This window comes from Bos grunniens, chromosome 7 (genome assembly GCF_055505025.1).
Source record: "Bos grunniens cultivar Pamir isolate PY7600 chromosome 7, Bosgru_T2T1.0, whole genome shotgun sequence".
NCBI classification, from domain to species: domain Eukaryota; kingdom Metazoa; phylum Chordata; class Mammalia; order Artiodactyla; family Bovidae; genus Bos; species Bos grunniens.
In genome coordinates this window covers 102642746-102648775 of record NC_141171.1, presented here as the reverse complement: position 1 = coordinate 102648775, position 6030 = coordinate 102642746, and the positions used below count along the sequence as shown (strand labels likewise).

Below are 6030 nucleotides of genomic sequence, written 5' to 3'. Positions count from 1 at the left end.
TCCAGACTCGGACTATACTACAAAGCTACAGCCATGAAGATCATAGGGTACTGGCACAAAAACAGGAATACAGACCAATGGAACAAGATAAAAAGCCCAGAGATAAACCCACGCATCTATGGGCAACTTATCTTTGACAAACAAGGCAAGAATATACAATGCGGAAAAGATAGCCTCTTCAATAAGTGGTGCTGGGAACACTAGACAGCTATGTGTAAAAGAATGAAATTAGAACACTTCCTAACACCATACACAAAGATAAACTCAAAATGGACTAAAGGCTTAAATATAAGACCAGAAAGTGTAAAACTCTTTGAGGAAAACATAGGCAGAACTCTTCATCACATAAATCACAGCAAAATCCTCCATGACTCACCTCCAAGAGTAATGGAAATAAAAACAAAAATAAACAAGTGGGACCTAATTAAACTTAAAAGGTTATGTACAGCAAAGGAAACTAAAGTCAAGGTGAAAAAACAACACACAGAATGGGAAAAAATAATAGGAAATGAAACAACTGACAAAGGGTTAATTTTCAAGATATACAAGCAGCTCATGCAACTCAATGTCAGAAAAACAAACAACCCAGCAAAAAAAGTGGGATAAAGACCTAAACAGACATTTCTCCAAAGACATACAGATGGCTAACAAACACATGAAAAGATGCCCAACATCACTCATTATTAGAGAAATGACAAATCAAATCAAAACTACAATGAGATATCACCTCACACCGGTGAGAATGACCATCAAAAAATCTACAAACAATAAATGCTGGAGAGGGTGTGAAGAAAAGGGAACCCTCTTGCACTGTTGCTAGAAATGTAAATTGATACAGCCACTATGGAGAACAGTATGGAGATTCCTTAAAAAACTGGGAATAACACTACCATATGGCCCAACAATCCCACTACTGGGCATATACCCTGAGAAAACCATAACTGAAAAAGACACCTGTAGCCCAGTGTTCATTGCAGCACTATTTACAGTAGCGCGGACGTGGCAGCAACCTAGATGTCCATTGAAAGATGAATGGATAAAAGAGCTGTGGAATATAATAACAGAATATTATTCAGCCATGAAAAAGAATGCATTTCAGTCAGCGTTGATGAGGTGGATGAACCTATAGTCTATTATACCAAGTGAAGTAATTCAGAAAGAGAAAAATAAATATTATATTTTAATGCATATACATGGAATCTAGAGAGACGGTACTGATGATCCTATTTGCAGGGCAGCAATGGAGACACAGATATAGAGAACAGACTTACAGACATAGCAGGGTTGGGGAAAGGAACAGGTGAGACGAACAGAGAGATAACATGGAAACATATGTAAAACAGACATATGGGGAATTTGCTGCATGACTCAGGGAACTCAAACGGGGGCTCTGTGACAACCTTGAGGGATGCGTTGGGGTGGGAGGTAGGAGGGAGGTTCAAGAGGGAGGGGACATATGTATACCTATGTCTTATCCATGTTGATATGATGGTAAAAACCAATATAATATTGTAAAGCAACTATCCTTCAATTAAAAATAAATAAATTTCAAAAAGAAAAAGTCCCATGGAATGATCCATGTAAATGAATATAACAACGCTGCAAATACCAGTGAAAGAAACACTTAGATGGAGATCTGAATGCTAATGACAATTTCTTGCCAGCTATTATTTTATACAAGAAGATATGCCACTGAAACAGAGAAATTTGAACTTGTGATTTGAGAAAGCATTCACTAGCTGCAGAAAAAAAAAATACATTTTTCCAAATTTAAATTATATTCAAAACCTTCAAGAAAAAAATCACAAGATTCAGTTTAATTCAAATAACTTACATTTAATATATTCAAATAATTCAGAACTTTAAACAAAACACACACACACAAACCGTGTCCCCAGTATCAGAGAAAGGTGACAAAAATCCATTACTTTCAGGAGAAAAGAGTCAACCATTTCCAAGGAGACTATTTGACTTTCTAGAGGATCTAATTTCCCAGAATTGAGCCAGGGTTTTTATGACTGGTCCATTATGAAAAAGATCTTATGCATTTTGTTCCAATTTTTCAAATGAGAAAATTCACACAGATTAAATATAAAAGAACCTCTATATTTTTACATCTAAATTTGCTCAAATTGTCAACAGAATAGAAATTTGTTTTTATCAATATATCACAGGAAAATGATTTCTCAAAACAACTTTCCTTGGTACTGTAAACTACATAAAACAAACAGCAACTGAGCTATCACTATATCTTAGCTTTTGAGAAGGCTGATCAGGATCACATACTTTCTTTTTCCAGAACATATCTGTTGCTTTTCTAATAATAGCAATAAGCCCAAGAGGGCATCCATACACATTTCCAAGTTTCAATAATAGTCAAAGTATTAAGTAACTATCCCAGTATAATACACTATCCAAAACAGTCTTTGGCCAGTACACCTCTTCAAAGAGATCCTGTAATTGCTTCACTCTGCCTTCAATGAACTGTCTGTAATGAAAGTTGCTTTTTAAGCTTAACCTAGCACTGCGCCCTGTGGGAAATGATGGGTCTTTGTAAAATGTGTTACCGTTTACTAATAAGGATGCAGAAGCAGCAGAGCTGATGAACCAGCAAATCTGCTCTGACTAATTTGGGCTTTGCTGAATGAATTTGAATATCATCAAAATATATTATCCTTACCCATAACCTGCTTCCTATGATTCGCTCTATCTCCACACTCATTTCAAAAGTAACTTTAAGCACTTCAATATTTTACATACCTGTGCTAGTCCTATGGCATTATATAAAACAGGACTTTCCCTCCCTCCCCTAAAGGATAAAAATGAAGCTTGCTATAAATAAAAGTAACCACGTGACTATTTCAGACCTGGAGAAAAACGAGAACATTTATACAGCAATATTCACATTTGAAAACATATAATAAATGAGAATTTCTCACTTAAATAATAGAAAATTACTTGAATATTTACCAACTAACCACCAGGAAACCATGAAAGAGTAGGTTAAAATTCTTTTACCAGTAACAGATTGTTTTATCTTGAACACACCTTCCCTCCCTCCCGCCCTCTCCCTCTCTTCCTTCCTTTCCTCTCTTCTTGGGTCATTCATGAATCTATTTAACTTCTACTAAGAGTATAACACATGCCAGGCATTATGGTTGAAAAGGATGAAAAGATGGACAGAAGAGTTGTTCCCCAAAGGAGCTCCTAATCTTTTGAGTGTTAGAAAAAGAGAAATACCTATACTATAAATTATTATGAAAAAGGTTTATTCAGAGTGCTCTGGAACCAGCAAAGCAAATATGAGTGCCACAGGATGGTGAAACAAGAACTTAGTTCTGAAAATCAAGTAGGAATTACTCAAGAACAGGTTATATGGGTGAAGAGGTAGAGTGTTTCTAAGAGAAGAAACAGAAGAAGCTGACATGCCACAGTGTCTGTAATAACTGGTGGCGTCCGTGGTAAAGAACCCGCCTGCCGATGCAGGAGACAAGAGACACAGGTTTGATCCCTGGGTCAGGAAGATCCCCTGGAGGAGGGCACATGACTGAAGCAACTTAACACACACATACATACACACACACACACACACACACACACACATACACGTAGAAAATGAGAGTAGGGGAGCTCCCCAAAGTTGGGTACATAAGACAAATTCAAGAGTACAGGAAGAAAAAACTAAAACTTTTCTTACAATTATTCTTACCACCTCCTTTTCCCAAAATTATCTTTTTGTACATATGATATACTGTATACAATATTTTAGAATGCTAACCACTGTACATGTATATAAATTACAAATAAATAAATATATTCTAGATATATGTCCTTCAAAATGCAATTGATGGCATTGTGATTAAATAAAAAGAAAGAACTCATATTCTACATTGTCTTGAAAGTGATGTATAGTAATAAAGTACTTAAAGCAAATGAACAACTGGATTTTAAAAGATCACTCTTTACCTGTAACCTAGGAGATAAATTAGAAGAGATCTGAGACAAGAAAAGTAGTAGCGAAGCCTCTTCAGTCATCCCAGCGAGAAGGTCTTAAACAATGACGGTGTCACAGTGGGAATGCCAAAGAGGAGGCAGAATTGCTTATAAGGAAAAAAGATTATCAAGTGTAAATCAGATTGACTTACGTCATTCATTAGATTTTGGCGCAACACGATTCCATAAACACAATTTATACATTCTTCCAAAAGCAGGCTTACAAATCAAGTTATAAGGTACTATTATCTATTTGAGGTCATTGAAACTCAAAGATGAAATTATATTCTGATTTCAGGAGTAGGACCAATCCTTGAAAAGCAATATGATCACTGTTCTAGCTATATCACTCCAGTTTTTCTCATATATGGTAAATTAAAATCTTGATCACTGAATATGGGAAAAAAAGGAAGGAGGAGGTTGGCAAAGGTGAGGGTGAAATATATTGGCTGATATTAAAGTAAGATGCTAAAACCAGTATCCAATTATGCCCTGGCTTCCCATCAGTGATGGAACAAAGATAGTATTGTGTTTCTGTTGTTCTCTTTCTGCTTTACCAGGTTCCATAGGCCAGGAACTTTAAAGTAAATCTGCCTCCAAATCTATCACAGATTTTGTTAGCTAAGTAAAATAGAAACCATACAAAAGAGGATGAATGATGACCTATAATTTAGGCAGTTACTGTTGTTCAGTCACTAAGTTGTGTCTGACTCTCTGTGACCCCATGGACTTAGCCCGCCAGGCTCCTCTGTCCATGGGATTTCCCAGGCAAGAATACTAGAGTGGATTGTCATGCCTTCCTCCAGGGCATCTTCCTGACCCAAGGACTGAACCCACGTCTCCTGCTTAGCAGGTAGATTGTTTACTGCTAAGCCACCAGGGAACCCCACAACTAGGTTTAAGTTGTAGTCATTGGGGTTTAAAGTTGGATTTTAAAAAATTAACTACATTTTGCATAACTGAAGTATAATATTACTCTCCATCAACATTTTAAGAACTCCTTATTTTTTGAATGAATGAATTAATTTTTAAATTTTATTGCAGATCCAAGTGCCTGGTCTTACCTAGAATGTATCATACTGATGATCCTGTTGCCAGTAAAGTTCCTTGTGATAAACAAGGATGTTTTCACTCACAGCATGTAACTTTTTAACTAGGACAATGTGGGATATTATAAGAGCTATCCCTAGTTGCATTTTGTAATAATTTCTTATTCTGCACTGTAAGTATTTCACATGCCTTGGGACTTCCCCGGTGGCACAGACGGTAAAGCGTCTGTCTACAATGTGGGAGACCTGGGTTCGATCCCTGGGTCAGGAAGATTCCCTGGAGAAGGAAATGGCAACCCACTCCAGTACTCTTGCCTAGAAAATCCCATGGATGGAGGAGCCTGGTGTCCATGGAGTCGCAAAGAATCGGACACGACTGAGCAACTTCACTTCACTTTCACTTTCAGTGGCATAGCTTCTCAAAGCACTCTATAGTTTTCCCACAGTTCTATAAGTCATATTTATTTTGGAACTGACTAGACTATAATGGCAATAGATGAATTTGCAAGGATTTTTCACAAGACCTTCAAATATTAGAAATTATTTTTAACATTAATGTGTGAAACACGAATGTCAAAGCCACTAATTTAATCCTGAAAGTAGGTTTTCCATCCTAAAAATATGTAAGTACTTTTTGGAATAAAAACTCTGCAAGTTCACTGGATTGAGACTGACAGTTCAGATCAGAGAATAAAAACAAAATGCCATCCCACAAATTCAAAAAGTATTTATTAATCAGTTTAAATTTCACCCCTTTTTAATGTATTCTGAGAATATTGAAGCAATCAGCATTCTATTATTGTTGTAATGATAGCTTAGGAGGTGACAGAAATCCTCTCTGGGAGACTGAACTCAGACAAGCTGGAGACAGCTGACAGGGCCCACTGCAGGGGCACTTTGTTTAGCAATAACAGGATAGGTGCCCTCTAACCATACTAAAGTCATCCCAGTTTTTCATGCCAAAATTCCAGATTTACTCCTGAACTAA

General features: G+C 36.7%; 1 long non-coding RNA gene across 1 annotated transcript in view; it reads right to left on the bottom strand.

The window, feature by feature from the left end:
• LOC147370060 (uncharacterized) overlaps nucleotides 1-6030 on the bottom strand; it is a 129533-nt gene that overhangs the window by 113057 nt on the left and 10446 nt on the right. The gene's annotated exons all lie outside the window — the stretch shown is intronic.